Here is a 9,908-nt window from a genome sequence, read left to right as displayed (position 1 = left end):
TTTGCTCTCGCGTGTTTTTATTGAACTTTTGCGCGCGTTTTTTTGTTCGGGTTTGCTCTAAGCGTGTCAAATTATCAAGTAGAGAGAGGAAAGTTCATAAAGGAGTAAAATCTGGTAGGGAAAGATATGAGGAAGAGAACATAACAAGGGAAGAAATATTCAGGGTGTTAGGAATAATGGAATATTGAAAGGTATCTGGTATAGATGAGATTCCAAATGCAGTCTGGAAATATATGGTGGGAGGGGGACATAATTAAAGGAATGGGTATGGATAATGTGCAATCGAGTATAGAGAGGACATGCATGAACAGAATTATGTAAGGAAGGAGTAGTTGTACCCATAGTGAAGACAGACAAAGGGGAGGAGGTTAAAGATTATAGAGGTGTAACGCTGATGCCAAAAGTGTATAAAGTATATGTGAGGGGTTTATCGGAAAGGTTATAGAAAGAAGTTGAGGAAAAAGAGATAGAACCACTGAATTAGACAGGGTTTAGAAAAGGAATGAGGGTGATGTTCGTGGATTTAAAGGCGGTGGTTGACTCATCAGACCGAGGCGAGATAGAAAAAGTTATGGTGGAAAGGGGGATAAGAGAGGGATTTATAAGGAGTATATCGGACATTTTTAGAGAGAAAAAGCAGGGTAGAGGCAGGAGAGCAAGTAGGAGATAGTTGGTTGACGAGAGGAATGAGGCAAGGATGTCCTCTTAACCCTCTTTTATTTAATATATTAATATTGGACTTGGAAGAAAAAACAAAGAGAAAAGGTTGTGGAGAAGTTAGAATAAGGAAGTAAAATATATAAAACCTGGCATATGCAGACGATATAGTGTAGATTACAAAGGATTTAGAGGGGATGGCGGGCTTATTTGCAGGATTAGATAAATACTTGGATGGGAAAAAGTTGAATTTAAATGTAGAAAAGACAAAGATAATAAGATTTAGAAAAGTAGGCGGAAGACAGAAAAAATGAACAGAGATATAGAAGGAAATAAAGTTAGAAAGATTTAAAAGAGTTTAAATATATGGGATACACCTTGCAAACAATTAGAAATTATCGAGTTCATATAAGAGCTATTTCTAGCTCCTCGAATTTTGATCCAAAATGGCTGACTAACGAACTTACCTTCATTTTAAACCAATAAAAGAGGGTACCATAGGCCAATCCAATGTGTCAATTCTTTTGAAAGTTATCGTGCTAACAACCTAAAAATCTACATACACACTGACGAATAAACAGACAGATAGACACATTCGTAAAAACTTGTTTTTCGGTTTCAGGGGATTTCAAAACGTGAACGTTTGACAAAAGCGAGGGGGGTCTGAGTTTACACAAATCTAATATCTTCTTTAATTAGAATGTAAAAACGGATTTTTAGAAATATATTTGTATTTTTCACAGCAATAGCCAAATTTTTTGTAAAAAAATGACTTCGGCACAGTGATTTTTTTAACACCTTTCTTCTAAATCCGAACTTGAAACCGCGTTTCATGACAAAAATTCCCTGCCCCAAGTGCAATTATATTTCTTTACTAAAAATTCTGTCCTAAAATAAAAACGATAATTATTTTCTAAAACTCCCTTTTCCAAGTCAAATAAATGAGGAGTAAGCAGATAAAACGGGATAAATCCATTTTTTGAAAAAATTGAGAAAAAGATTGTTTCTGTATGTATGGGTAATCATCAAATCAATTACCGAACATAAGTCAGCGAAAAAAATTACCCAGAGAAAAAAGTTGCAAAAAGTTTTCCTTATAATGGAAAAAAAGAATTCTCCTTCTCATAAAGTATAGATAAGATATACAAAATCAGACACAAGCAACGTTAAATTCTTTAAGGTCATGTGACACAGCTATATTACCTATATTACCGACCTCATTTTTTCAGTTCACTGAATGTTTTTTTGAACCTAAGAACTTTTTTGTAAATAAAATATCGAGCTAAAACTTTGGAAAATGTATTAGAGTACAATAAAGTACGTTTAGGTACTGCATTTTGGTAGGAACTTTACTGAAAATTATTTCATCTTCTTTCTGAACCTCAACATTTTTTGAACGTTCGAAACTTTTTTTATACATAAAATATCGGTCTCAAACTTTGAATGCAAGAGCCGAAAGAAAACTACGTTTAAGTACAAAGCTTAATAATAAAAGATGTAAAAAAATATATTCCAACAATCAATTCCAACGGCATCAGCCGGTAACGTTGTACACGAGAATACGAAACCTGGCGGCCACTAGACGAGGCTCTAGAGAGTTCGTTTTTTTGTGTACAACGTTACCGGCTCATGCCGTTGGAATTAATTGTTGAAATATATTTTTTTACATCTATTATTATTAAGCTTTGTACTTAAACGTAGTTTTCTTTCGGCTCTTGCATTTCTCAAAGTTTGAGACCGATATTTTACGTATAAAAAAAGTTCGAACGTTCAAAAAATGTTGAGGTTCAGAAAAAAGATGAAATAATTTTCAGTGAAGTTCCTACTAAAATGCAGTACCTAATCGTACTTTATTGTACTCCAATACATTTCACAAAGTTTCAGCTCGATGTTTTATTTACCAACAAAGTTTTTTGGTTCAAAAAAACATTAAGTGAACCGAAAAAGTGAGGTCGGTAATATAGGTATTTAGCTGTGTCACATGCCCTTAAATCATATAAATGGTCCATGCCTTGAAAACGGCCATGCGGCGGAGCTAGTAGTAACTTTGTTCTAGGGACCCTGTTCAAAGATATTATAAACGTAGATGCGGTACGGGGCGTCGGAGTGGGGAATTATATATATAGGACATCACATTTTCTGCCCTATCGAGCTGCTGGCCTCATCGTACTACGAAGTCGAATTCTTGTTTTCTCATTCTTCGTAAAATATGAAGGTAAAGCAGTAGAAAATTTTTTTGAGGTTAGAAAAGTTTGACATGTATGTATCGCTGAATTTTTTCAGATCTGAAGCTTTATCCAGGTTTTCGGTACAATCTTTTTTTAATTTAAAAAAAAATGTTCTCGAAAAATCATATTTTTAATTTAAAAAAAAGTATTATAGAAAGACATTTCAAGATAAACAAGTGCTGAAAGCATTTTTCTTTGACAAATTTTTTTTTTTTAATTGAAATAATCAAATATTTATTCCAAAGGAACAACTTTTTTAATGTTTGAAGTATTTAAACATTATTGTTTAAATTTAAAATAATAATTAAAACAACATATATTTCTGGATAAAATATTTTGGTTGAAAATGTATTTAGTATTTTTTAAATCACAAAAGTTCTTCTGAAAAATCGAAATGTTAATTAAAAAACACGTGTTTTTATATATTAATTTGTCGGTAAAATTTGTTGTATAATTTTAATTTTAAATTGAAACAATAATTTTTAACACTTTAAATATTAAGCAATAATTTATTTGATAACAATATTTTATTATCGTAGTTTTAATAAATAATTAATATTGATTAAGAAACAATTTTATTTGGGGAGTCTTATTATTTGGGAATTTTCAAATTCGTTAATATTATAAACTGTTCAGGAATTTTATTTTTTGGGACAGAGAGTTTTACCGAGTCGGGAATTTTATTTTTCGGGATATTTCAGTCGTCCCCATAGATTTACAGAAAATTTGCTCTAATTATAATTTCGGCGCTCGATCTTGTTGATTTTTTCCTACAGTATTATTAAAAAGAAATGTGTATGGAAATTTTTGATGTCACAAAGTTAAAGATAATCTCAATTAAAAATTTAAAAATTCGCTGTACATCCAATTTTTATTCTTGAGACTTGGCAATTTTTTTCTAATCCATTTCAGTGACTGGTAAACAGGGATGATTTTCTCTTAGAAAATAAGTGATTAAAATTTGAAAAAATTGGGTAGGATTTTTTGACATGTAGGTATGTAAAAAAGGTAGACTCCAGAAAATTTAAAAACTAATTTATGAACTATTTATACTCTTTTAAAATACCAATACAATTTACATAACACTAATTGTAAAATTTGCAAGTTTTTAGGCCTTCAGTTTAGGAACTTGAATTTTAACGTTAAAATTGCTTCATTTTCAGAATACAGCCTTATTGTTTGAATTTTCAGAATTTTTCGAAATTGTTAAAACGCGAAAAAGTTTGAATTTAAAATTTAAAAATGCGAAAATACACCATTTTCCATGCTCATTTGCAATCCAGCGAGTCACTTTTTTTCGCTTCTTTTGAAAGTCGATCCTTTGCTTTCAGTTTTCTTTTTAAACTATACCTTGAATTCAACGCATTTCAAATTAAATTTTTGCAGCTGCATTTAGATTCAATTATACAAAGGTTTTTTGTTTTATATATAAATTAATTAATACATTTTATTGGTTTTTCACGACTGTAATTTATAACTCTAAAATGGAATAATTGTAGCTCTAACATGAAAAAGTATAGACTAATTTCATATTTAAAGAGATTCTATCACATATAGTATATTGAACTATTAAAACCTCTGACCTTTTTTAAGGTTTTTAAAACTCTTTTAAAAACTTTTTTTTTGCAATTTTGGTTGTGATTTCTTAATAAAAGAATAAGTGCTATTTAGTCTCCAGAACAGCAATTTCAAAAATATTAAGAGCCTTAATAATTTAGACATTTTAAATTTGTAGTCTTCAGTATATATTGAATAATTTAAAATTTAAAGCTATTTACATATTTCATCTGAAGTTTTGAATGGAAAGTGTTCGATAATTTTAGATTGAAACCTCTCAAATTATTTAGTTACAAATTAAAATCATACAACTTCAAGTTTTATTTATTTTTCGATAATTCGCCCCCCCCCCCCTTCACAAATTATTTTTTTGGTAAGAAAATAACGCCTGATTTTTGTATAAATTAACAAATATATATTAAAGGTTCACTCAAGGTCATTTTTGTTCAAAAAGCTTGTTCCTGAATAAATTTAACTCCTATTGTTTCCGATTTCGTTCTGTCACTCAGGGTAATTTTCTGTGAAAAATATTGATTTACAAAGAATATTTGTCAAACAATAGAATGGATTTCTTCTCCCGAGATGCAAACAGAATTGTACTATAGTAAAAACAACTGGAAAAAATTAGACGAAAGCCAAATTTGGTAAAGAAAACAAACCTTTATCGACCTGTAAATACTAATTTTATTCCCCGAAAGATTTTTAAAAAATCTCTTCGAAACACTTTTATTGCAAATATTTAATTGAAGAAAAATATTTGTTATAAAAATAAAAATAGTACAATTTTTATATACAATTCTTAAATTAAAAAAATCTGTGTGTCAAACCACAGTCCAATCCGACTATTCTTTCAAAAGTTATCCGATATACAGACAACCACAACCACAATAACGACGACGTAGACGCCAGAGACAGACAGATAGCGATGTAAAAACTTGTTTTTCTGACTCAAGGAGCCTCAAAACGGCGAAATTTAATGAAATTCGCGAAAATCATTTTTCGCATAAAAATCTTCTCATTATGGATGAGAATGTGATAAAATAATCATGGGGCCTTGAAAAATTAGCGTTTTTTGCCTCTTGAATTTTTTGCATATCAAGCTTTTTTTGCTTCAAATGTCCATTTTCGTTTGGTTTTTTGAATTTTAAAAATCCTTTAACTTTGGTAAGTTTGATTTTATCAAAAAAAGTTGTCAGGATAAATTGTTCATATTTTTTTGTAACATAAATAGCTGTCGATAAAATTTGTAAATTTTGAAAAAAAGTTGTCTCAAAAATTTTGAAAAAGCTTCAACTTTTTGGATTTTTATCAAAAATGGCTGTTTAACGAACTCGATCTTTCTTTTTGGTCCCTCGAACAGTGTGTCAAAGCCCAATCCAATCGGACCAGTCTTTCGAAAATTATCCCCGGTATACAGGCAACAACGACGATGCCGGACAGACAAACAGACCCCGACGTAAAAACTTGTTTTCCTGACTCACGGGGCCTCAAAAATTCGACATTTGATAAAATCCGAAAAAGTTATTTTTCATAAAAAAAACTAATACCTTCTCATTTTTTATGAGAATGTAGAAATTATCAACAAGATTTGTAGAAAATCTTTCAAAGAATAAAATTATTGTCCCGTAAGTTACAACCGAAAAATTACAATTTCAAAAAAATGAAAGTTGTTTTAAATATTAAGCTAGGCTCGCAACGGGGACAAATCAGAAAATGAAAGTAAATTTGAAAATTGAACTGCAGTTCCAGTATTAAAAACTAAACAGTGATTGATTTTACAAGGTGATTCTAGATCTGTCCAAAATGTTATAATTTACATATTTTAACGTTAAAATTTGAACTAATTTAATTGCAAAGCCTTAGTAGTGACATAAGTGTAAAGTTCGAATTAATGGCTTCTTAAATGAATGATTTTATTCAATTTCAAAATCTTTTTGAAGTATTATTTCAGTATAAAATATTCCATTTTTAATCTATTTGGTTTGGAAATTAAAAAAAAACAATTTTTAATAGTAAACAATTTGAAAAAGAATTGTCACAATTTCAGAGTGACAAATTTAAACTTGGAATGTTACGATTATAATTGTTTAATTTTTTTATTTGTATTTCGAAGGTAAAAGTATTTCATTTTGATTCTTAAAGAGCAGTTAAATAAGCATTAATTTAGAAAAAAATAAAAAATTTTGGGTAGATTTAAAATGATTTTTTATTTTGAAAAAGTACATAACTCAAAGAGAATGTTTAAAAATATTTCAAAACATTTCAAAAGATTTACAATATTAGAAAAAATCTGGAAGCTCTTAAAACAAAAATCTTACCGAATTTAAGAATTGCCGATAGAAAATTTCCGAATTATACAATATCCGGGCTAGACAACTCTCTAATTTGAACAATTAAAAAAGAGTTAAAAAAAAAATTAATAGAATAGTAAAATATTTTTACCGAGGAAAAAACCTTTTTAATGTTTAAAGTTTCTAAAAATTATTGTTTGCATTAAAAATAACAATAATTGAACAAATGTATTTTTGGATAAAAAAGTTGTTTAAAAATGTCCATTTTATTTTTGTACATTACAGAAAACGCTCGCAAAAATAAAATTATTATTTAAAAAAATAAAAATAGAAGTCGCGTTAAATCAGCCTCAGAGAGGAATTTTAAATTGAAAGGGTTTAATATATTTTCAATTTAAAACATTCAAATTGAGTAATTTTATAAACAGAAATTTCAAGAATTGTATTATTTGAAATTTTTTCATAGAGTTGATAAATTAAAAATACAAGCATTAATATTTTTTAAATTTTGAATATGCCTCAAGTGTAATCTGATAAATTTAAATTATTTAATTTTGAAAGTTTTGAATTGAAAATTGAAATGCAGAATTCTAAATGTTTGTATTTGGGTACTATCGGATTTTGGAGGCCATTAATTTAAGCCTAATCAAGTTAGAAGGCTTACAGTTGTCAATTTTACGATATTAAGCCCTTATATTCAAAACCAAATTAAATTTTAATGTTAAAATTTTTAATTGTTTAGGATTTGATTCTTAAATTCAGAATTTTTTCAATGCTTTAAATTTTTAATTTTACACTTTCAAACCTTTCTTTTTTAATTTAAATCATCGAGAAAAAAAAATTACATTTTAGTAGACACGACTTTTTTTTACGTAAAAAAATTAATTTAGGAAATACCCCGTGCGCCAAAGTGAATAATCCGTCAAGAGGAAAAAATGGGTTAAGCCAAATCTGCTGTTTGTGTGAAGAAACTCACTATCTTCGTTTTGACGTGAGTCTTCTTTACGTGTACGCTGCAACGCGAAAATGACCCTTACGTCAAACTTTAGAGAGTAACTTTTTTTCTCCAAGACGGCAGAAATAATCACGGCTTATCACATTAAAAAAAATTATTTGATAACAAAATTTCGTCACTTACTTATTACATGAAAACATTTGTTCTTGTTTACAAGATTTAAGAAGTAAGAAAAAAATCTTGATTCGAATATATTGGTTTTTGAAGAACAAGAAGATTTAAGCATTATAACGCTTGGGGTAAATAATTTAAAAATATCTTCCTTTTTAATTTAATAAACTCAATATTAAAATGGAAGTTTCAATATTGTCAGAAATAAATATTCACTTTAACTTCAAATACCTAGATGACAGTTTTAACTGGTCCCGTTCATTGTAACTTTTTACATTATGTCTAATTGTCTACTGTGTTATGAATTGCAGTTAGAAGAAAGTTGTGAATAATACAATAGAGCGGAATTAAATTTCGGTTTTTAATAAAGATCTTTGAAAAGGTTAATATCTTTTTCAAATAAAAAAGTGGGGTTTTTTGCATGATTGTTATTATTTTTCTTTAAAAAACCTTTTTTGTTAATGAGGTAATTAATTTATAATGCATAAGCCTTTAAAATGTTATAAAAGGAACTGAAAGTTGATCAAATATTTAAATTACTAGAAAATAAATTGATTTACGAACAAATTAAAAAAAGAAAGTTTTTTATTAAAGGAAAGAATTTAAAATTATTTTTTTAGCAAAATCAAAAATTTTGAATGGAATTAAATATGCAAACAAAAGCTTAATCGACCAGCTGGAAAGTATAGTTTTCTATACATGACCGGTGGAAAACATTTTAAAGTTTCAACTTATTTTTCTCAATGACTACAAAATAAACAAATAAAGGGAACAATTCAAGGAAACTAAATAAAAACCTAAGGAAACTTACATATTTATTAAAAATAAAATAAAAACGGCGTCAAATTCTTTTTAAAAATATAGACTATTAAAGTACATAATAGTTCTGTGAATTTATAGCATTGGTTTATATTATTTTTCATGATTGCGCTTTAAAAAATGTAATTAGCTCAGATATTAAAATAACAAAAAGACGAAAATTATGGCAGTTATGCTATTAAAAAAAAAATTTTAGCACACTTACATTTTAACTTTTTAGACATTTGTCTAGGTCTATAAGGAAATTTAGGGAAAAAATCTTTTTACAAGTTTTTGTAAGGAAATTTCTTTTCAGAATTTTTATTTCTTTAACCAGAAAAAATAGTAAGGACATATTCAACCAGAATTCTGTTTGTTTTAACCAGACAGTTTTTTCAGTTTATTTAAATTTAAATAAATCTTAACTGTATCTTCAATTTCACTTTTCTACTAATTTCCAAAAAAATTATAACTTAAATAAAAAATAAACTTTTTAATTCAAATTTGTTATTACTATTTTATACTAACATCTTTGCCACATTTTGGGCATAATTTTGATTTCAAAAAGTCTTTAGAGCCTTCGAATTCCTTCAAGACCTTTTCTACTCAATTAAAATTATTTTTCCATTTACTTATAAAGTATAATTAGATTATTACCATTTTGGATTTTAAATGCACTATAATTTGGTGCGACCGAATATATGGTTGCCTGTCGCGCCTCTACAAGTATGTGGAGGAACCAATCGGTACATATCGCGCCTCTATAAGTATGTGGCCGAACTAAAACCAATAAATATATACGAGGGTGAATCAAATATTAACCGGAATTCTTTTTTAATATTTATTTATTTATAAAACAATACAAAAATACTATTGATTATTTTTCTACATAGTCTCCTTCTCGCTCTACACATTTTTTCCAGCGGTTTGGAAGCTTGTTAATTCCTTGCTCGTAGAAACTTTGAGGTCGAGTCATCAACCAATTGCGCACGAATTCCTCAACATCTTGATCGTTGTCAAATCGCAATCCTCCAAGTGCATCTTTCATGGGCGCAAACAAATGATAGTCACAGGGTGACAAATCTGGGCTGTATGGAAGATGCTCAAGGGTTTCCCAATGCATATCCTTCAGTTTTTGTTTCGTTTCATCCGCCGTATGTGACCTGGCATTGTCATGAAGAAGGATGACGTTTCTGATGGGGTTACCGCGTCTTTTGCTTCTGTAAGCGGCTTTTGCTGCCTCCAACAGCT

Source organism: Belonocnema kinseyi, chromosome 1 (assembly GCF_010883055.1).
Source record: "Belonocnema kinseyi isolate 2016_QV_RU_SX_M_011 chromosome 1, B_treatae_v1, whole genome shotgun sequence".
Classification (NCBI taxonomy): domain Eukaryota; kingdom Metazoa; phylum Arthropoda; class Insecta; order Hymenoptera; family Cynipidae; genus Belonocnema; species Belonocnema kinseyi.
Note: the sequence above shows the minus strand (reverse complement) of the source record.